The 23,776-nt window shown below is 42.0% G+C and overlaps 1 protein-coding gene and 1 pseudogene across 14 annotated transcripts in view; one reads left to right on the top strand and one right to left on the bottom strand.

The window, feature by feature from the left end:
- Positions 1–23,776, top strand: part of ELMO1 (engulfment and cell motility 1) — a 526,731-nt gene that overhangs the window by 126,879 nt on the left and 376,076 nt on the right. The window lies entirely within an intron of this gene.
- On the bottom strand, positions 21,122–21,226 carry LOC131830829 (5S ribosomal RNA; annotated as a pseudogene).

Raw genomic sequence — 23,776 nt, 5'->3', positions numbered from 1 at the left:
GTAGGCAGAGAGGCAGGCAGAGAGAGAGGAGGAAGCAGGCTCCCTGCTGAGCAGAGAACCCGATGTGGGGCTCGATCCCAGCACCCTGGGACCATGACCCGAGCCAAAGGCAGAGGCCCAACCCACTGAGCCACCCAGACGCCCCCCCTCATGGGGATTTGATGATATGTATACACTGTGAAAGGGTTCCCCCCCATATAATTAACACATCTATCACCTCACCTATTTATTTATTTTGGTGGAGTCATTTAAGTTCTACTCTCTCAGCAAATTTCGGTTACATAATATAGCATTATCAACTGTAGTCATCATAGTTTACCTTAGAGTCAGACCTTGTTCGTCTTGTAGCTGAAAGTTTCTGTTCTTTTACCAGGGTCTCCCTATCCATGCCCCCTCCACTCCAGCTCCTGGCAACCACTTTTCTTTTCTTCAAGATTTATTTATTGAGTTAGAGAAAGAGAGAGAGAGAGAGAGTGCGCGCACACGTGAGCGTGAGTGGGGGGAGGGGCAGAGGGAGAGAAATCTTCTAGTAGACTCCCCTACTGATCACAGAGCCTGACAAGGGCCCCACATCACGACCCATGAGATCATGACCCAAGCCGGAACCCAGAGTCAGACACTCCACCGGCCAAGTCACCCAAGCGCCCCAACTACTCTTCTACTCCTGGTTTCCGTGAGTTTGACTTAAGGGATACCATGTAGTATTTGTCTTTCTCTGTCCCACTTACCTTGCTTAGCGTAATGCCTTGAAGGTCCATCCATGTTGTTGCCAGTGGCAAGCTTTCCTTCTTTCTCATGGTTGAGTAATATTCCGTCACATACATGCACCTCCTGTTTTTTATGCATGTGTTGACAGACACTAAGGGTGTCGTGGCTGTCATGAGTAATGCTGCAATGAGCGTGGGAGTGCACGTGTCTCTTCAATAGCTAGCCTCTTTTCATTTCCTTGGATAAATATTCAAAAGTGGGGCTGCTGGTTCATATGATAGTTTCATTTTTGAAATTTTGAGGAACCTCTGTATTATTTTCTCTCTTGGCTGCACCAGTTTACATTCCCACCAGTGGTGTCTGAAGGTTCCCTTTTCTCCACATCCTGGCCAACACTTATGTATGCTTTTGATGATGGCCATTCTCACAGGTGTGAGGTGATACCTCATTGTAGTTTGGATTTGCAGTTCCCTGAAAATGAGTGAGGTTGAGCACCTTTCATGTATTTTTTGGCCATCTGTATGGCTTTGGGAAAACGCCTATTCAGTTTCTCTGCCCATTTTTTAAGAGGATTGTTTCGGTTACTGGCCATTGAGTTGTATGAGTTCTTTGTATATTTTGCATATTAACCTCTTATCAGATATATGATTTGTAGTTGTTTTCTCGCATTCCATGAGTTGCCTTTTCATTTTGTTGATGGTTTCCTTTACTATGAAGTAGGCTCTTCAGTTTGACATATCCCACTTGTTTATTTTTGTGAAGTGTATGTTTACTTTAAGTATTCCAGTGGAACTTGTCTTCCCCAAGAGAGTTTTATATAGAGCAAGTGCTAAACATTTCAGCTCATTATCTCCTTTTGGTCTTGTGATGCATGTGTTATTGTGTCCATTTTACAGTGAAAGAGGTCAAGCAACAGGTTGTTGAGGTCACGCACTTGGGCAGTGGTCAGGCTGAGGCCCCAGGTGGGTCTTTCTGCAAAACTTTCTAGGTCACCTCCTGGAAACCCTCAATCCCCGTTGCCTGGGCCCAGTTTGTTCATGATGCCTTTTCTGTATGGACTCCAGGCCAGTGATCCTGATGGTAACCAGCTCAAGAAAATAAATACAGGAGGCTACAGCCTGTGATCATAGCTTCAGTCTGTGGCTTCTTTATTCCCTAAGAGGATAACTTGGAGGAAGTTGTAATAGGTAGACTTCCACTCACAAGGGATTAACAAATACAGTTGACCTTTGAACAACATGGGTTTGACCTACATGGGTCCTCTTATACATAGATTTTTTAAAATGTAAATACAGTACAGTTACTGTAAATGTATTATCTCTTATCATTTTCTAAATAACATTTTCTTTTCTCAAACTTTATTGTAAGAACACAGTATATAATACATATAACATACAAAATATGTGTTTATTGGCTCCTTATGTTACTGGCAATGCTTCCAGTGAACAGCAGGCTATTAGTAGCTCAGTTTTGAAGGAGTTAAAAATTATATGTGGATTTTTGATTGAGTTGGGCATTGGGGTTCCTGAGTCTTGTGCTATCACTGGTCAATAGTACATTTTCATTTGCCTTCGGTATGGATTGTATGATTGTCTAAGGTAGTATAATTGTACTAATGCCACTCTTCTTAGGAAAGCTGCCAGATCATCCTTACCCTTAAGCATGCAGAGAGTATGGGGCATGGTGAAGGCCACCATTAGTAGACTATATACTCTACCATTAACCGCCTGTTGCCGAATATATAAAGTATCATAATATACCTTAGCAGTATCTTGTTTAGATGAATTCTTACTGTGTAGTAAGAGAGATTAACATGCCTCATTCGGGCTCTCTGGGCAAAGCTGACATCAGCAACCTTTGGGAAGGAAATGAGGTCATTTTTATGTCATTCTTAACTTCCTAGGTGCTCTCAGTTCTCAGAGGTCTGGAGCCTCCCAGAAGCTGGCAGATAGGGAGTGTGTGTCCCTGGGATTTGTATGTCCTGCCCAGTCAGGAGACACTTAATTATGCTGTGGAGTTCATTTCAGTTATCACACACGAGACCTGGCCTCTACAAAGACCTTAGTGAGAAGAATATGTTCCATTCTCTTGATCTCAAGGTCAAGTAGAGGAGAGAGTCTCAAAATGGGCAATTTTGAGGAAGGGAATGAGAGAACCAAGTAATTATAGAAGGAAAGACGGAACAAAAAGGATCCTAGAGCAGGATAACTACATCTGACCTGAATTTGGGAAATATATTCCTTCAAAGACCGAACTCTCTTTGTGAGTCTTAGCACCCTGGTAAGCCAGTTGAGGACTTATTTGGCTGGAGGGAGCAACTGCCATGAGCATTTGTCAGATGCTTACTGTGTGGCAAACTGTCTCTGTCAAGAGCCTCACGTGGACGGCTCGTCTTACTGAATCTTCAGAAGAAGCCTGTGAACCAAGTTTAACTGTTACACATTCCTTTTTACAGAGGGAACAACTGAGGCTCAGCCGTGTAAGTAAGTGAACTGGGACTGGACCCAGAAAGACCAATTCCAGAGTCAGCGTCCCACACTCTTAGGCTCTTCTGTGACCCAGGCAGGCATTTCGGCAGTTCTCGTCATGCCCAACCACGAATGGGAGGCACGTCAGGTCTGGGTGCCAGAGATGAAAGTAGATTTTTCCATCCTCTTCTTTTACCTCCCCGGTTTCCTCTGCTGAACGTCCTCATTCTTTGCTCTTGGTCCTCCAGAAAGCCTTTGAATTTACATACACCTTCGACCCAGTAACCCAGTTTGATTGGCATTGCTCAACTAAGTATTTGCCTGAGAAATTCCTCACCAGTAGAGCTTCTTTTCCATTGGGACAAGGCTAGTAAGGCTAGTAAGGTTCCATCTCTGTGTGGGAGAGTCAGCTTTCTACAGAGGTGGTGGATGGCACGTCTGAACGGGCTCAGCTAACACAGGGGCACATGTCTCTATGGGTTGCTACACAGAACAGAACATGGCTGTCGCGTGCCTCGCTCAAGAATGCCATGATGAAAACAATTCAAATTTGGACATATGCCTTGGGGAGTTTGTATTTCAAACATGCCCCTTTTTTGTGATGGACACAGGCTATCTAATAAAAGGAGAGAGTAAGGATGTTCGTGTTAACCTCATCTTCCTGTTTCGTGTTGGTGTCCTTAAGCACTAGACATCTCACGCCAATTTGGTTCATCTTTTAAAAGTGGCTAAAATTTTGTGGGATTGGAGGTATTTCTGAGAAAAGATAGGGGAACTTTTTTCTATTTTAAGTATAATATGAAAGTGTAAAACTTTTTCAATAATAAAATTACAGAACAATAGAATTAATAGTAGCATTTTCCAAACTGTAGATCATTACTCATTAGTGGGAATGAAATCATTTTAGTCAGTCACAAGAGCTTTAAGAATGGCATATAAGGGGTGCCTGGGTGGCTCAGTGGGTTAAAGCCTCTGCCTTTGGCTCGGGTCATGATCCCAGGGTCCTGGGATCGAGCCCCACGTTCAGCTCTCTGCTCAGTGGGGAGCCTGCTTCCTCCTTTCTCTCTCTGTGTCTCCCTCTCTGCCTACTTGTGATCTTTGTCAAATAAATAAATAAAATCTTAAAAAAAGAAAAAGAATGGCATATAAGAGAGTACAAAAGTAACAGTCTGTTATATGTGTCGTTTTGTGAAATATTTGCTTCTCATACATTCACAGATAATATGTGGATAGTCTTAGTTTTTCCCTTGGGTGGGGGTCAAAAATATTTGAAAGTCACTGAAAAATCATTACAAGGGAGGGTTAACCAGGGAGAATAAATACAAGGGCTGTATTTAAGTGTAATAGTTTAAGGAAGCCTCGTGTTTGGAATGTGCTCTTCCTTGAAGAAAGTAACACACATACACAGACCAACACCACCAGCACCACCAGCAAACAGAATACAGAGCGGACTGAGGCACGTCTTTTCCTGGGGAGCTGTCCTGCTCCTGGTTTCTGGGAGGAGCAGCTCTGAGACCTGGTGCCACGTGTCCTTTTCCTATTGCCCCTCAGCTAATGGCACCAGGATCTGACACCGTACCCTAGCTGGGCCCCCTTGCATTCTCTTCTGAGAATCTGAAATTGCGAGGTGAGTTGGGTGATGGCATTTGCTGGAACAGGAAAGTCCTGTGGAATCACGTTCGATGGAAGACGCATCTTCCTGCAAGCTATAAATACGGGGCTTGGTGGACTGAACCATAAGGGCACAGAGTAAAACCGTCCTGCAGGAAGGATTGAGGTTATGTGGAGATGAAGGGCCCTGAGGGAGTCAGAGGAGGTGGAGAGGGAGAAGCTCCCCATCCTGAATTCCCTCTCTGCTCTCTGTGTCCTGTCTTTGCACCCCTGTGAGAGGACCCTCTGGCGCTTTTCAGTCCTGCCCCTTTACTTAAACTGATCAAAGAACTTTCACTGGGATTGGCATCCTAATTTGAGCAAACCAGAGCCCAGGAATGTTGTAAATTTCCTGACCCAACCACATTACATTGCCTTTTTGCTGCCTGTGGTATAAGATTCTGGATTTGTTCATCGGAAGCCACTGTTGCTGCCTTTGCAAGCCTACCCCTCAGCCAGCTGTGACCAGCACAGGCCACCACCTGCAGGCCTGGGCCAATGCCCTGGGCCTGGCTCTCAGCAGGCAGGAACGCAAAGAAAAATGGTCCTGCTTTTCACCTTGCCCTGTGCCTCCAGCTCTCCTGGGGCTCCTGACTCCAAGCATTTCTCTCGTGCTGCCCCTTTGCTCTCTCCCTTGTCTTCTCTCACAACCCGCTGCCTGCTGTGGACTTGTTAAAGACTCCACGTTCACATGTGCCTCGCTGCTGAGTTCTTTCTTTTGTGACTAGTGATTGAACCTGACTTCTGTTACGGATGCTCCTTACCCTAATGGCTGCTGGCACGCCTGTCACTAGCTTTTGGAAAGCAGTGGACTCTACTAGACAGGCCACTTGTACTGGATCTGCCCGCTCATAATCCACGTCTGTCAAACAGAAACAGCCATGCGGAGAGGAAAAACAACAACAACCATGTATGCATATATTCGATTAAAAAGAACTTGTGTTGACCTTTGTGCCAGGCACTGCGCTGAGCTCAAGATAGTTCCAACTTTCATGATTCTCAAAATCCGGAAGGGAAGACAGACAAATAAGTATTTACCCCAAATTAACCAGTTATAATTGTAAGTGTCACAAGGACAGATGAAAGCATCCAGACCTAATTTAGCCTGGAGCAGGGGACATTTAAGCAGAGATCTAAGACAAATGACAGGGGAGGCCTTTAAAATGCGCAAGTCATATCTAGGGAGTTTTTGCATAAGCCTCAATTCTCAAGACCTTATCAGGCCATAATAAAGATTTTAAACTTTTTAAAAAGTAGGCTTCACATTCAGCATGGAGCTCAACATGGGGCTTGAACTCACAACCTTGAGACCAAGACCTGAGCAGAGATCAAGAGTTGGATGCTTAACCAGCTGAGCCACCAGGTGCCCCTGGGATTTTAAACTGTATTCTGAGAGCACTGGGGAGCCTTCAGAGGGTCTTAAGCTAAATTATAAATGATTGGATTATAGACTCCCCAGTGAGTAGTCTGAATGCACCGTATGGGAAGAGTGGTCAGCCTATGTTAGGAATGGTCAGAAAACCTGTTACTATGGAGAAGAAAGAAATGCAAGGGTATTCTGAAATATATCTACAGACTGACATCAAATACCAGGTGGCACTTTTGATTCCAAGGAGAAAATGAGACCAGATAAGAATCTTCTTGAAATGCTTGCTATCTATTAATCTCCTTGATATCCTGGCTAAGGTTAATAATAACACATTGCTGTTAAATAAAATTGCTCTTTTTATTTATTTTCTCAGTGATAACTTCTTGATGAATTTGTTGATCTGCCCAGCCAGATAAAACGTTAACTTACAGTTACCCAACTAACATATCCAATTTAACTTCCCTTTTGGGTACTCCTAATTTAGAATGTAAAAATTTTCTAACTGATATTCATTGGAAAATAAGTAGAAAAAAAAATCGGTAGTAAATAAGAAAAAAAATAAGTAGAAAAAAAAACCGGTAGTAAATAAGAGTACAAGAGGGAGAAATTTATTTGCTCAGATTTGACAGTTAAATATCCTGAGGTGAGAAAGATAATGAAGTGCCTGATTTCATAGACTTTTCAGTCTGGTGTAGACTAGAATGACACCAGTGGATCACTGTGGGGGTCAAGTTTGGATAGATTATTGAGAATTTGATTTTTGAATCATATTTGATGAGTCATCACCTCGGCCCTGCATTTTTGGATTCAGTACACATTAAAAAAAAAAATCTTTTAAGTAGGATCTGAACTCTTCTGCTTTATTTTTTAAACATCTGACTCATACACCATATAATCTGCCCGATAATGTATACATTGCAATGGTTTTAGTGTATTTACGGTATAATATGTAGTGCTTTACTCTCTAGATAGTAAATCTGTGTCCTGTTCCTCTCTCCCACCCCTCCACCCCCCCACCCCCACCCCGGCCAGGATATGTTCATTTTCCAGAACAGCAACTCTCATACTTAAATGTAGATCACATGTCAAATCTAGAGATTTGGATTCAGTAGATCAAGACTGGGGTTTGAGCATTTTTAACAAGTCTGGGTGGTCCCGGTGCCATACTGGAATGCTACCACGTGAAGTGGGAGCAGCCTCTGAATCTTTCCCCTGATTCCTGTCGATGATGAAAACCCGTATTATGAATTTGAATTGGCTTATAGGCCTGGATGCTCCCTGAATTGGGGGCCTCATTCTGGTTGGTTTCCACTGTTGCTGAGAAGGTCTGACTTCCTTCCTTCTTTCCCTTGGCCATCAGTGTGCATCACAGTCTAACGCCAGGCAACATGCTCAATGTTGCTGTCTTTCTCTTGTTCCCCCCGCGTTAGACAAACTGCCCCAGTGTTCTCCAAATAAAACTTGGAAATTTAATCCTACTCCCTCTCCCGCCCCTCGCTCTCATTGTGCTTCAGGTACAGGAGAGGTGCTGGGGATAAAGACGGGAAAGGACATACTCCTTGCTTCTGGGGAGGTGACTCTCAGCAACAAACACATACTGGAAACAGTGTTATTAAAATCACCACCACCACAGGCCAGCTGACCTCTCCTTACCAACCCTAAATTCTTTGAGCTGGAAGAAAGGGTAGCGCACAAGCAGTGGGGAGGGGCCCAGGGAGAAGCAGACTCCCTGCTGAGCAGGGAGCCTGCAGGGGGACTTGATCCCAGGACCTTATGACCTGAGCCCAAACTGGCTGAGCCATTCAGGTACCGCTTGCCTGAGATCATCTTAACCCCAATTTTGGAAGTTTTCGTAAATGTGTTCCCTTCTTCTCTACTGCTATCCAGAATCATTGCTGCTTTAGGTTACTATCTCTTAAGTTCATTTGTTAGCTAATCAGAACCTGCATCTCTTTGCTGTTGCCTTGGACTGATGTTTAACAATGTGTGTGCTAATTTGTATTTTCTTTTCCCTGGGCTTAGAAATGCCTTGCAATCCAAAATCCACCCCTAGATCCCCGTCACAGTGTCTCACCTGATTCCTTGAACAAAATAAGTAGGTGTTTGAGGACTGTTTGTTGATTTAATATGATGCAGTTTTCTTTGCAAGATAGAAAGTACAATTAGTCTCTTAATAAATTATGTATGACGTTGGTTAATTCAATTACCAGAATATGCGCATACACTTTCAGATTATTCACGGTGGAGGAATTGTAGGGTGAGTAAATGAATCTTAATGCTTCTCTTAGAGTCTTGAATCAGTGTTAAAAGTTTTGGTTGGCTTTTGGTCCCCCACAGCTTATTAATTATCTTTTCCCAAAAAAGTACAGTATAAACATTCTCTCTTTCTCTCTCTCTCTCTACCTCCCCCCACCCCACCATCTATACTTAGTTGGATATCAATTAAAATTTTTGGAAGATTCATGAAGTTTCATAGAATAATAATTAAACCAGTTGCATGGATTAAAGTACTACTCTCTGTTTGGAATACATGAGCCAAAGAGAAAAAGGGGTTGACTTTGGGAATGTATCTCCAGTTCACAGCAATAGCTGTGGGGAGGGAGAAATAAGAGTGCCCCCCCACTGTACCTTATATTATACAAATAGGTCTTTATTGTGCAGATAATCAGCCAGTAATCCACTTTCCAAGTCAGTATTATCATTCTTATTTTTATTGTAGCAAATAACAAAAGCTGAGAATCAAACTGTAGTTGTGAATGATAATTTACCCTTATTTATGTGATAGTTCAATTCTGAGAAAGTGCGTTTTACTTTATCTCACCGTGGGGAACCATTAATATTCATGTGGCTCACCCATCTCAAGTTCTTTATGTCAGGCAATTGGCTCTGAGGAAGCAGTGGTCACAGGAGAGCAGAGAGAATGCTAGGCGTAAATAAATACTTAAGCGTTTCTGTGAAGGAAAATATGGCCCATAACTTAGGAACCTTGTTGGCATTCTCTACCCCCCACAGTCTTTTTCATTAAATGAAGGAGAAGCTTGTGACAGTCACACTCCACTGTGGTGACCCATTTTCCAATAACCAGTAAACCACTGAATGCAACTGTTTGCAGTTGGCAGTACACATGTCCATATGGTGGAAACAAGTCACCAAGAGTAAAGGTTGGAGCCAGAATTTTGACCAACACAAAGAATGCTTTGAAATAGGTCATCCTTTATTTGCTTGTGTCTTAGTCCTTTCAGGCTGCTATAATAAAATACCATAGACTGGCTTATAAATAACCACATTTTATTTCTCACAGTTCTGGAAGCACCTTTGTCTCGGCAGATTTGATGTCTAGTGAGGGCCTCGCTTCTTGGTTCAGAGACCGCCATCTTGTTATTGTGCCCTCACGTGGCAGGAGAGAGAAAGCTCCCTAGGGTTCTTTTATAAGGACATTAATCCCATTCATAAAGGTAAAGGCCCACCTTCCCAAAAAGGCGCCACTTTCTAGAACCATCATCCTGGGCATTAGGATTTAACAAACAAATTTTGGGGAGATACAAACGTTCAGTCTGTAACATCTGGCCATGTGTGCACCAAGAGTGGTTTATATTCATCCCCAGACCTTTCATTTTGAGTTTCTTCAAGTCAGGAACCAAAAGATTACTAATATTATTAACAATTTAGTTTTTATTAGATCTATTAGATTTTTCCCAGTTAAGTAAATGAAGACAAAAGGCTGGCGTTGAGCTATGATGGCCGTATGGCACACTTGGGTATTTGATTGCTGTGGTGATGCTTGGGATAGGAAGGAGAGGTATGTACGGCTTTTGCTTCCCTCAGCCTTTTCTCAGTCCCTTAAGCATAACCTGTGAAAATTGAAACACACCCCCTCACACACACGTGCGTACGTGCCTCAGATCGTACTTTTTGCTCACAAGCTCTCTGGCCCGGGCACTGGGCTTCCACCAGCCATTGCCTTCTCTGGGAATGTCATCTCACCTCTGTCCCGCTATTTTGCTCTCAGTGACTCAAGCTAAATTGGCAGTAGACTTTCTGAAGTTTTCTGTAAAAACATTTTTTTGGGTGGTTTTAGAATTTCCTAATTAGAGTTCAGGAATTGGATGAGAGCTATCATTTTAAATCATTTGCTGCTTTTCCTCTAGGGAAGACTTGGAAGAATATATACTTATTTCAGGATGAAGGGGGGAAAAAAGCCCGTCTGAGTTGAGTCACATAAATGAGAGGGTGCAGGAGAGAGGAGGTACTGACTGCCATCAGTATTTCTCAGATGTCAATGGTTTTATGACATGTTATTTAATGTTTACCACTGACTGTGGATGGAGGCTATCATGCTGATTACACAGGCAGCTAATTTTTTTTCCCCCCTTAGGCTCCCTAGCTTGGGTTTGGTAAGATATGACTGCTTCTAGAATTGCAGGCAAAGATAAATGCCAGAGGTCATGATAATTCCATGTTCTCTAGTTCAGCTATTAAACCAATGAATAGATTGACTCAAGTACTCAAACATTTAACTGTGTAATGCTCAGATACACAATGAGTGATACATGCTGAAGACAGGCACTTGTTTACCAAAAATGGCCCTAGAAACACTAGAACACTCCTTCTAAACAAAGCTAACAACAGTTAAAACAAACAAACAAACAAACAAACAAAAAAACCCCAAAACCGGTTATCTATAGAGGAGAATGACTCTGATTGTTACAATGTGTTCCAGAGCCAGCAACTTAATTGCAAATTTCCTAAACACAATCTCATTCATGTTTTTTATACATAAGAAATGAGGTTTATTTTTGTCTAGCTCTTAGACTATGTTTGTCAAAGTTTTAGGATGGAAACACAATGTAGACATCGTGTGCTTGTGTCCAAGGATAAAGGATTCATGAAACAATACTCGTTATACTACTTAGAAATCCTTTTTTTGTTGTTAGTTTTAGTGTGTTATTTTCTGCATTATTTTTATTTTTAAAATGTTTGCTAGGACCCATCAGGATGGTTTTGTAATTATTAATCATTGTGAACCATAGTTTGAAAAACATTCTATTACAAGGTCAAGGGCAAAGTTAGATTTTCTCACTTTTGTTATCCTAATGTCTAGAACAATGCTCCATAAATATTTGTTTCATGAAAAATGAATAACCCTCCAACAGTAAATCAGTGACCCAAGGGCAGACTTAAGGGATAGGTATGAGCAAAGATCCGAAGAAAAAAGAGAAATAAAAAAAGAAAGAAAGTCAAGTAGACAGACCAGAGAGAGAGAGCAGAGGAAAGAGATCTTAACCTCCACCTGCTTGAATTGTTTTCAGGCTGTGACAGTGTATGACATGGGGTTCTAGGTTGCCCACTCTTTCCACTGTGATCTCAGCTAATTTATGGTACTAATCATTGCATGGTCATTTCTTTTTAATCTCCATTGCTCCAGTTATCTGTTGTTGAATCCCCAAGCACCCCAAACCTAGAAACCTAAAATAAAAACCCATTCTCAGTGGAAAGGATTAGTTATACTCACTGATGCTCTGGGTCATGGATTTGGACGCGGCAGAGCAAGGATGATGCCTTGTCATTGCTTGATGTCTGAAGTCTCGTTTGGAAAGACACACATATCTGGGGGATGGAATCATTTGGAAGCGTCATCACTGGCATGTCTGACTGCTGGACTGGGATGACTCAAAGGCTCAGCTCAGCTGGGACTGTAAACGGGAGTACCTACATGTGGCCTTTGCTTGTGGGTTGGGCTTCCTTAGAGTATGTGACAGGGTTCTGGGAAGCTCCCCAAGAGGGCACTTTCTAAGAGCCAGTGTTTTAAGAGAGCCGAGCAGAAGCTGCATGGCTCTTTGTGATCAAGGCTTAGAAGTTCTCTGGAATCTTCTGTTATACTCAGATGATTGAAACTGTCATATGGCCTGCCCAGATTCAATAGGAGACGGTAGGGGAACTTCCTCTCTGTGGAAGGAGTGGCAAAGAACTTTGGGGCTTTTTAATTAAGCCACCGCATGCAACATCTTTTTACCTTGCTCTTTCAGGAGCCGTCAGATGGGTTTACTACTTTCCAGAACTTACTCAAAGATCAAACTCTGCCTTTTCACTTTTGCTAGATTTCAACTCCTTAAGCGAAGAGGAAGAAGAAAATATAAAGTAAGATAAGTAGAAGAAATTCTACATTAGTAAAACAGAGAGCAGCAATGAGATTATTTTCCACATTGATAAAGGATACAGGCGGAGGAACGATCTATTGCTTTTCTTTCTTGCTGGTGGAGGGGGCAGTGATTGTGTAAATAGAGGAAGTTTTCACAGGAATTTAGAGGGAATCCATTAGGCACTTTGATATTTACATGTTCTTTTTTTGAGTACCATTTTGGGGGATATTGGTTCACTTCCTTTACTCTATGTGTACTTTCAAATTAAAAAATGAAAGAGAGTGCTTTGTTGTATCAGCTACACTTGTAAATTGGTGGGTAACTACTCTTCATCTTTCAAAGACAGTCTGGAACTTGGTGCTGTAACTAAAGAGAGATCTGAAAGAGATCTGGTTAGACTGTTGCAGCCCTATCAGGTCTCTCAGACTGGTGTAGGTCAAGATAACTTTGGCTATCAAGCACAAAAATAACTTTAAAAATGATTCATTTTGTGATCTTATTTAAATTTCCCATTTTGTTAAGAGATGAATAGGAAGGGAGAGCTTCCTCTTGCGTTATGACTGTTTAAAATTCATTTCTTCTCTTTCGCCATTCTTTCTCTGCTCCCTAATGTTGAGTTTTTTTCTCCTGTGACACATATCTTCCTGCTGATTTTTTCCCCTTTGTCTGTCTGTGACTTTGTTCCGTCTTTCCATAGTAATATCCATAGTGATATCTTTAGGTTATTAGCCATCTTTTATTTTATTTTATTTTTTAAAAGATTTTATTTATTTATTTGATAGAGATCACAAGTAGGCAAGGAGGCAGGCAGAGAGAGAGGGGGAAGCAGGCTCCCTGCTGAGCAGAGAGCCTGATGCAGGGCTCGATCCCAGGACCCCTGGATCATGACCTGAGTGGAAGGCAGAGGCTTCTGAGCCACTGAGCCACCCAGGTGCCCCTTATTTTATTTTATTTTTTTTAAGATTTTGTTTATTTAGTTGAGAGAAAGCTAGTGAAAGAGAAAGAGCACGTGGTTGGGGGAGGGGCAGAGGGAAAAGGAGAAGCAGACTCTCAGATGAGCAGAGAGCCCGGACGCCAGACTCAGTCCCAGGACCCCAGGGTCATGACCTGAGCTGAAGGCAAACGCTTAACTGACTAAGCCACCAAGGTGCCCCTATTAGCCATCTTAAAAAAAAAAAAAAAAGTCTCTTCCTGGTCTCTGTTGATCTACTTTTCTTTCTCTTCTTCTGTGTTCAGTTGCCCTCTCTCTTGCAGCTTCAGATTCACATGCCCTGTAGTTAGGTTTAGATTTTTAGATATTAAAAAATAGCAAGGTGCCACTTTACTAATTTAATACGACATTTATAAATAATCTATGTTCCATTATTTGCTGCCTCTCAGCAAACTGATATGAAGTATCAGAGTTCATTTAAAAAATTTACATGGAGTAAGCACTTTTGAGACATAGTAGAAGAAAACAAGAAGAGTAAAAATTGTTTAAATGATCATAATCCTGTTACACAGTGCAAACTGACATTTTAGTATACATACAACAAAATTTGAGTTTGGGTGTTTATTAAGTGAGATCATCACTTACATATTCTCTTATAACTTGCATTTGAACATAATACATAGTGGACATCTTAACATGTTGTCAGTGAATCTGCTCTGTCCTTTTCATTCTGTAATGACAGTGAAAATGCTTCAGGCCGGCAAGACAGTGTGCAAGGCGCCTAGCCCATGGTCATCCCTCAGTGAGTCATATTTCCTATTTATTTGTCAAACTTCCTTCATGGCTGAAAGTACTCAACTCTATTTTAAAATCCGTTCTTTCTATTTGGGCTTTTTATTTGCCTTTTTCTCTCTTTCTTTCCCTTCCTTTTTATTTTTTAAAACAATGCCCAGGTTTCCATTCTTCAAACTGAGTCTTATAATTATTTCACTGTTTCCATACAAAATAAAAGTTTAATGATCAGTCAAAGACATTGGGTCATCCTGCTTATGCTGGTCATTTGTTAAGGACCCTCCAGGTGCCAGCCACTGTAATGGGTGATTTCACTGACATACTCAGGGCTCACAGAGGTGTTTGGGAGTGTTGGGGCTTCAGGTTACTCAGCTTCTGAGTATCAGTTTGGAACTGAAACCAAGATCTCCTATATTATCATGAAGAAAGTTCCATTTCGGGGGTTTTCAGAGGTGGTTCAGGACTTGCAGATGTATTTGGTTGATACAGCCTTTAAAAATATTGTTTTGAGCTCTTTAAGCATGAGTGAAAGAATCAACATAAACTGTAATAATAGCTTAATCACTATTAACTTAGGGTGCCAGGTTGAGTTGACTTTCAACAGACCTCAGTAGGAAGCATCTACTTTCCTCCATCCCTGTGCATATATTTACACCTCTTATAAAGGTGTTTTTGATGGGGGAGATTGTACCGTTTTACTTTAAATCAGGCATGAATCCATCCATTCGAGCAAAATCTTCAAGCAAGTGTAGGCTGCTGCACCTGGGTGAGGGCTCACAGAAGATGCTGGTAGGCCAGATAGATTGGCTTAGGAGCATGGCCGGGGTCCTATAATAGGTGAAAATCCAATTTCATTCCATACCTTTCTGTGAGTTTTGAATATTTTTGTCTGACTTTGAGTATTTATGAGGAATGAGTGAGAGTTGAGATAGGTGTTAGGTCTATAGATTTGAAAGAAAAAGTATCCCATTGTATCTTTTCCAAGCATCTGGACAGACTTCTGAGATTTCAAGGTCAGCTCTCAAAAACAGTTCCCATGGACAGGTACATGTTTGTGTGTGGTTGGCAGGATCTGAGGAGGCACCCAAGACACCCACCACCTCATGTTGCATGCCCAGTATAATTCTGTCTCTTCTGAGTGCAGTCTGGACCTGGGACTAGGATGGGATGTCACTTCTGCGATTCTATTACGCTGTATGTTCCAGGGGCTTTGCAGATCCAATTAAGTCCTTAATCATTTGACTTTGGCTTAATCAAAAGGGCGATTATCTCCGTGGACCTGACCTAATCCAAAGGGCCCTTTAAAAGAAGCTAAAGCATTACAAAGATACGCTCCTGTTGGCCTTGAGGAGCGGGTTGTCAGGTTGTGGAGGCGGCTGCAGGGTAAAGGTCGGAGAGCAGACTCTAATTGTGAGCACGGTTCCTGGTCAACAGCTAGCTAAAATATGGGGGGGAAGGGACCTTAGTCATACCACTACAAGGAAACGAATTCGCCAGCACCCGGAATGAACTTGGAAGAGGTCTCCGAGTTGCAGATTAGGAGTCAGCCAACCAACACCTTGAGTTCAGCCCAGGAAGACCCCAGGTAAAGGACCTAGCTAACACGTGCCCCATTCCTGACCCATTGAAACTGCAACATGATACATTTGTGTGGTTTTAAGCTCCTCAAGTTGTGGTAATTTGTTACGCAGCAGTCAAAACTAGTACAGTGTACATATATATCCAGGTTTTCTCCATATTGAATACAATAACAAAACACAAAGTAAATTGAATGTGGGAGCTTGTTACATTCTTATAATAATCATTCACAAGACGAGATATTGAATTTTTATGTTAATAAAAAAGCCTGCTTATTCCTATCAATTACCTGAATAAAATATACATTTACAAACCTAAGCTCATAAAACATGGTAATATGAATACAGTATCTCTTTGTCTATTTTAGCTTCTGAGGCATCATCTGAGGGATTCCTCCCCCCCCTTTCTAGAACAAAAGGATTTCATTATTTGAAAACCACTGGCTTGACTAATAGGCACTTTTTAAAAAGACTGCATTTCAGTTGTTTTAAGAATGTAACTGTTGGCAGGGAAAAGAAGAGCACGATTGTGTGAGGCTCATTTACAGTCCGCACATTGTTTTTAAATACATGTTTATCCTTAATTGTTCCCTCATTACAAAGCAATGCATAGATGTGAGAAATGCAGCCACCGCTTTGGACTCAGACAGCTGAGTTTTGCTCTAGTGATACTGTTGTTTAGCAGAATTCATTTAAATGGTAATTTAAAACTTTGTAATCATGCAGTATTTCAAACACACCAAAAAAGCCCAGGAAATGGTGTTACTGACACCCATATTCCCAGCCATCTAGATGTTAATAGATATTAATAGCTTGCCTATTGCTTCAGATTATCTTTAAAAAAAAGGAAAAAAAAAATGTGGTGGTCTGGCCCAAGCCCAGCTCTGTTGTTTTTCCTGTCTCTTTTTCTATTCCTCCCTCCCTAGAAGTAAATATTCGCCTGAGATGGATGTATGTTATTCTCATGCATGTTTTATAGGTTTTCTACATATTTATGTTTTCATGAAGAATATAGAGACTTGTTGAGCATTGTAAAATTTGAGTTATTGCTCTCCTACTTGTAGGTAACATTTTCCAATTTAAGATTTTCAACCAAAGTTATATTTTGAGAAGAATTATCTATAATAAACCATGGCGTGAATAAAACCCAGTTGGTAAGCAGTTGTTTCCCCAATGTAGGGAACACAGCGCTGTGATGAATAGCCTTGTACATGTATGCACGTGACCTCATTTCAGAGTTTCCCACAGGAGAAGTTAGAAAGTGCTTGGGCTAGAGGCTGTGGCTATTCTCAACCTTCTCAGGAATTGCCCAACTGCTTTCTACCCTCCTCTGCCACCCCCAATGTAGAGCTCCTATTCTCTTTGTCCTCACCGGTGCTTGCCATCACAGTCTTGCCTAACGTTGGGCACGCAGATGGGGGTGCCACATGGCTTCTTGTGGTTTTAATTAATTTTCCCTAACTGCGGAAAGCTCAGCCTGTTTCCCATGTTACTATCTCTTCAGACTTTACCTTTTACAAACTGCCTGTCGGGTCTACGTCCAGCCGTGGGTGGGGAGTGTTGTACTCTCATTGATGGAGAGGAGTTCTTCTAGGGTACGGACACAAGTTCTTATTTATATATCTCCATTCACTCCATAACTGTTTGTTAACTTTTCAGTGCTGTCTCTTGTCAAAAAAAAGTTAAAAAATCATTTCAATATGATCACATTGATCGTTTTTTCCCTTTATTGCTTGGGCTTCCCATGTCTTGTTTAAATGCATTTTCTCTAGATATCTGCTATAAATGTAGTCTCTTGTGTGTTTTCTTTCGAAAGCCAGAAAGTCTTGATTTTTATATAGGTCACTAATCCAGTTTGAAAATGTGTGTGTGTGTGTGTGCGTGTGTCTATTAGGTAGGGATCTAATTTTGTCTTTTTTGTCTTAGCACCATTTATCGACTATTCATTACCCATCTTCCCACCTCTGCTGGGAGCCAAGTTTTCTCAAACATAGGCATCTGTGTGGCTCTTTGTTTTGTTCCTTATCATACAGCTTTGGTCATTTACAAGTTGGTAACAAAACTAGATACCTTGTTGGATGAACCTGTCTTCTTTATCTTTATCAAAATCATCTGCCTAATCCATACTGTGCCATTTATATGTACTTTAGCATCAGCTTGTCAAATCCTGTGAGGATTTTAATTAACATTGAACAATTTATGGATTCATTTTGGGGGAAAATTGCTTTCTTTAAGATATTTTTCTGTCTCCTCCCTGAATATAATATATCTTGATTAGAATGTTTTTTCACATTCTTCAATTAAAGTCTTGTAATTTTTTTCCTTTAATTACATTTAGTAAATATTTTAGTGAACATTTAGCAAAATGTATGCCTAGGCACCTCATAATTTTGTATCCATCGTAAATTATGTGTTTTTAAGCACTTCCACTGTTGATAGCCATTTATATATTTATTGATCATTTGCTGTTTATAAGTCATTCTGTTGAGCTTAATTAATTCTACAAAAAATTACTTCAAAACCACTGAGATGTATTTTACCACTGTATTTCCTGTTTTCTTTTTTAAAGATTAATAAAATTAAGTATTAGAGAGAGGTTAAGTAAAATTGAGTATGATTCATATGAATATGAACATTGTATATGACTAATTGTATGGCCTGGATTTTGACTCAGTTTTATTTAAATCTTTACCTTTTGCTAAAAGCCATGCTTCAAATGGCTTTTTAAATCAGCCTCTTTTTCTCTGATGTATGTCATCTTGTTTCACAGGATCTTTTTATAGTGAAAAATCCAAAACCTCATTATGGAGTCTCTATGTAAAAAAAAAAAAGGCATTTAATTCACCAAGTAGTTGTCCCTTCATAGCAATTAGTTAATTCGTCTGGGTTAGAGACATTTATGACGGAGAGTAAGTCTGTAAAGAAATGCTTTCTCTAGCAGTTATTTTTGGATCATCTCTTAAGGAAAACCCCCTTCGTAACTGAATCGGCACAGTCTTAGTATTGCTGATGACGTCATCGGTGCTTTCGAAGAAGGTAGCATGAGTCCCCCCACCCACCCTGACAAGACAGCTTCCGGAGACAAGGCCTGGGCGTCTGAGTGAGGTGTGGGTGCTGCTGTGAAAAAGGCAGAGAAAAGCTAAAATGCAGATGAGTTGTTAATACTATTTAAAAATTTGATTATTTACTTACCTCCTCTTCTATCTGTTATTCCTACTCACTCCTTGAGAAGACTCTGTTTAAATTCCGATCTCACTCCCCGTGCAAGAATGGAGAGGAGAGGAGGGCATGAGGGCGACTAATGCGGATTCTGACCGAAGCCTCTCTTTCTCCGGTGTGCGCTGCAGGGTATGTCCCTTCCCATGCTGAGTCTGCAGCCTGCTTTCCTAGGGCAGCCCTGGCATGTCTTCTCGTGACAAGGCGCTTTCTCCTAGGGAAGGGGCAGGTGAACTTCTGGAAGTGGTTCTGGACAGTCTTACGAGCTGCAGGCCTCAGTTGTTGCAGAGCCCCCCGGGCTGTTTGTGACTTTGCTCCTGGGTCAGGGTGGCCTGAGGCTGCAGCTCAGGTGAACAGTGGGGTGGGCTAGAGCTCATTTCCTCTCAACACCCTTGTGGACGTGTGGAGTGATATTGGAACAGGAGCGCATATGTGTTCTCTCTTTTTTAAAAATTAAGATTGTTTATTAGAGATAGAGAGAGTGTGAGAGAGCATGTTCCTCTGTGTGGGGCTCCATTTCACAACCTTGAGATCATGATCTGAGCCGAAACCAAGAGCCGGACGCTTAACCAACTGAGCCATCCAGGCAGCCCTCGATTCTCTCTTTCTAAAAAAAATGCTAAATGAGGGACACGTGGGTGGCACAGTGAAGTGTCCTGCTCTTAGCTGCAGCTCAGGTTGTGATCTCAGGGTCCTGAGATTGAGCCCCGTGTCAGGCTTTGCGCTCATCCTGGTGTCTCCGTGAGTTTTTCTCTCCATGTGCCTCTGGTCCTCTCCCTGGCATGCTTTCTCTCTCAAATAAATAAATAAATCTTTAAAACAATGCTTAATGATACATGTGCCTCATAGTAGGTATGCAATAAATATCTACTTGTAGACAGAAGGTTGTAGAATAGAGAAAGGAAGGAAAGATGGTTTAAGATTTATTTGCATTATGGGAGGAAGAACGGGACTGTATTTCTGTCTTAAAAGACATAAGTGGCCGGTAAGCTTTAGTTTACGGATATGCTCTGGCTCTTCCTCCCTTATTATGATTAAAATACCCACTCCAGTGCTCGCTTCGGCAGCACATATACTGAAATACCCATTCCATTCATTTAAAAAGTGTTTCTTGAACACATTTCACCCACCAGGCATTGTTTTAGGGCCCGAGGATGACAAAGCGTGAAGATGCCCTCTCTTCTCTTGCATACGTTCTCGTGTGTGTGTGTGTGTAGACACAGACAGGAAATTTTTACAAACTGAGCAAGGCATTTATTTTCAGATTGGGGTAAGTGGTATGAAGGAAGTAAGTGACATCTTGTGACAAAGGGGGTAGAGTACAGTAGGTGTGGCTACTGAAGGTCAGCCTGCTAGGCCAGTCCTAGGTTCCAGGCTGAAGAATGGGTCAGAAGCATGACGTGGCTTGGTTCAAGTTAGCAAGTAACCACACAAAAATGAAATAAAGCTACCAGTGTGTGGACTTGGTTTCCAGCACTGGAAGCTTAAGGCCCTTATTTTTCTGACATCGTGAGCCCCGAGAAGAAAACTTATATCTCCTCTCTAAGCAGTAATTCTCTTGTAAGGATTTGTGCTCCCCAAGGCTAATGTTTGGCTTGTGGGTCTTCATCATGGGGTCATGCCTGCTCTAGGGCAATCCGGATATCTCGGCAAGCAAGACCCCGGATGTCCCTCTGTGAGCCTTGGCCAAGATTGTCGGGAGGCATCAGGAATGTCTCTCTAATGAGGGGACATTTGAGCCAAAACTTGATGATAGCGAGACAGAGGATAGCATTTCAGGAAAGGAGCAGCCAAGATGAAAGCCCAGAAGCATAATGTGTGACAGGGAACAAAACAGAATAGGATAGTGAGCTGAGGGGTGGCACGTGGGTTGGTTATTGTCGGGAAGGCTGGCTGGGGCCACAGCAAAACTGAGCCTTTTAAAGCATAGTCGGTATTTGGATTTTCCTCTAAGTGCAGTGGAAAACCACCATTTTCACCTGGGGCCCATGAACTTATTTAGGAGGAAAGTTACAGCTCTGTGAGAATATGAAATACTGCGCTACTTCAATCATGAGTTGGGCAAAATGCTGTATAAGCAGTATCTGTGCCAATGTTACCAGAAGAAATAATAGATATTTCCATTTATTACTGTTATTACAGCTACCTCAACATGTCATTTATCACCATTACACTTAATTAGAAATTATGGTAGTTATTAGACCTTATCGTTTATCTTGTTATTTCATGCATTAATACAGGGTCAACAAATTGGCCTGTGGGCTGAATCCAGGCTGCCCCCTGATTCTCCCATCCAAGTACTAACCAGGCCCGACCCTGCTTAGCTTCCGAGATCAGACGAGATCGGGTGCGTTCAGGGTGGTATGGCCGTAGACTGCCCCCTGATTCTGTACACAAAATATTTTGGACCACAGCCATGCCCATTTATTTATGTATCATTGTTGCAGACCTTCTGGCCCATAATGCTTACAGTATGTACTCTCTGGCTCTTTCTGCGGAGAGCTGCTGATAACTGTATTGATAAAGCAGCATGTATGTTACTATGATACAATTTTAAAAGTATGTGTATAACTATTTTTTTTTTTTTTTGCAAGCTTATGCATTGTCTTTATGCAGTTAAAGACATTATTCAGAGAAGAGATCCCATAGGCTTCACCAGACTGCCAAAACCTCCATGATCCTGGGGAAAATCAGAAAAGAGAAAGAATCCCTGCACTGCGTTGTCCCAAGGGACATGAACACAGTGGCCTGATCTGGGTTTCCTTTGCTTAGGATTCTCTTCCTCTTCCTTTGTCGGGTGAATTTTGCATATTTTCAGTGCCTAGTTCTCAAGATGCCTCTTACGTATGAATGATGTGTTGTGTCTATATTGTGTGCAAGACAGAGGCTTTATTAGCACTATCTAATTTAATCTCCACACCAGTACCATTTAATCAAGGTGACTGTCTTTATGTGACAGGGAGGGTGGCCAGAGATGTTGTCCTGTGCAGACATCATTCATTGAGTGAATTTCCCTGAGCACCTGCTATGTGCCAGGTTCAGTGCCAAGTGCCTGGGTGACAAAGCTGTTCATGGCAAAGCCATGCCTCAAATCAGGTTCTTCGGAGGCCAGTGTGTAGGTGGGTCACACTAGATCAGGTTATGTTTGGGGTTCCGTGTGATACCACACTCTCTGCTTGAAGCCAGCCGGCAAGCTTGTTGGCTCGCCCCTTCCTGGTGTCTCTATCCCCCTTTGTTCCACAGTTCTGTGATGCAGAGGTGTGTGTCTTGTTCTCTCTCTCTCTAGTGTGTTGTTTGTGCTGGCTTTGCCTAGAACCAGCCATGGAGTCAACATTTTCCCAGCTGTCACAGCATCCGTGGCACTTCCCACTGCTGTCCTCAGAACAGCCCTTTAAAAATGTGTGGTTTGCAAGCGTGAGCTTCTTTCCTGTAAGTGGAAAGAAAGAAGCACTTCTCTTCTCCAGCACATTGTGGGTTTCTGAGGCCACAGGCTCAGGCTTGCCAGCAACGCTGTAAGCTAGGTTTAAACATCCGCACGTGACTTTTGATTGGAGGGTGGGTTAACACTGAAGGCTAGGGAGAGGAGCTGGAGATCAAGTCTCTCTTAAATGGATGGCAAAACAGGACTGCAGGGGAAGGACTGTTGCATGTGTTCACTCCAGCTTGCGCTGGTTCCTTCTGTCAAAACCGGGGAGGTTGCTCTCTCTCCCCCAGAAACCAGATAATCTTCATTAGTGGGGTTGGGCAAATACCCACAAGAACTGGTATTTTCCCTGCTTTCTTTCTTTTTTGTACCTGTTGCAAGTGAAAAGTGTTGTTCATGTAGTTATCTACATGCGCACCGGTGTTTTTTTTTTTTTTTTTTTTTTTTTGATGTATACACAGACGTTATTGTCCATCGATTTACACTCAGGCTACAATAGTATTTTGCAACCTGCATTTTTCACCGCACAATAAAATGTGACATGTTCGTGTATTATTAAGCATTATTTTATACCTTCTGTGGCTGTATTATGTATCATTGGCCTGCCCAACCATATTTACTTAAAATTTCCTTAATGTTACAGAACCTTTGGGAGACATTGTATCTGTCAGGGTCCAGTCAAGATGTAGAAACCATACCATTATTTGAAAAGGGGAATTTTATTTTATTTATTTTATTTATTTATTTTTTAAGATTTTATTTATTTGACAGAGAGATCACAAATAGGCAGAGAGGCAGGCAGAGAGAGAGAGAGGGGGAAGCAGGCTCCCTGCTGAGCAGAGAGCCCCCATGTGGGGCTTGATCTCAGAACCCTGGGATCATGACCTGAGCCGAGGCCAGAGGCTTAATCCACTGAGCCACCCAGGTGCCCTGGGAATTTTATTTTAAAAATTGGTAACTAGTAGATGCTGAGCTCGTTAGTTGCTAGGGAGGGAAAAAAGGACTCTAGTGAGTCCAGAAGAAGCAGTCACAGCAAATCAGCTGTGGCCTCTAGTCTGACGAAGGGAGAGTCCGAGAAAGAGAAGGAACTGCACCCCTCCCTAAGGCTCTTCAAAGGGAGCCTGGCTGCCACAGGGACCTGACTACCAATGGCGAGAAAGGAGGCAGGACAGTGGCGGATGGTAGAAGCACATCTGTTGCCTGCAGGTCAAGTAGGCAGAGCTACTTAGAAGTGGCTTTTGTAAGTGGAAATAGGGCAAGAGGCCTGAGGGCTTCCACATTAAATAATAATGGTGGATGGAAAGAGAACTCCCTTTCTCTGACCAGGCAAGATCATTTCGGTGCCCTCTACTGGAGAAGCTTAACATTCTCCCAGATGGTGAAGGGGAAATGCTAGGATCCAGGTTGGGTAGGTAGCCCAGGGTGGGGCCCAGAAAGCTGGATTTTGAGATAAGAAACAATAATTAATTGAGATACTTGGGTTTGCTCTTAGTGTTTTTCT

This window comes from Mustela lutreola, chromosome 4 (assembly GCF_030435805.1).
Source record: "Mustela lutreola isolate mMusLut2 chromosome 4, mMusLut2.pri, whole genome shotgun sequence".
In the NCBI taxonomy this organism is placed as follows: Eukaryota; Metazoa; Chordata; class Mammalia; order Carnivora; family Mustelidae; genus Mustela; species Mustela lutreola.
Note: the sequence above shows the minus strand (reverse complement) of the source record. Positions and strands in the feature narration are given on the sequence as shown.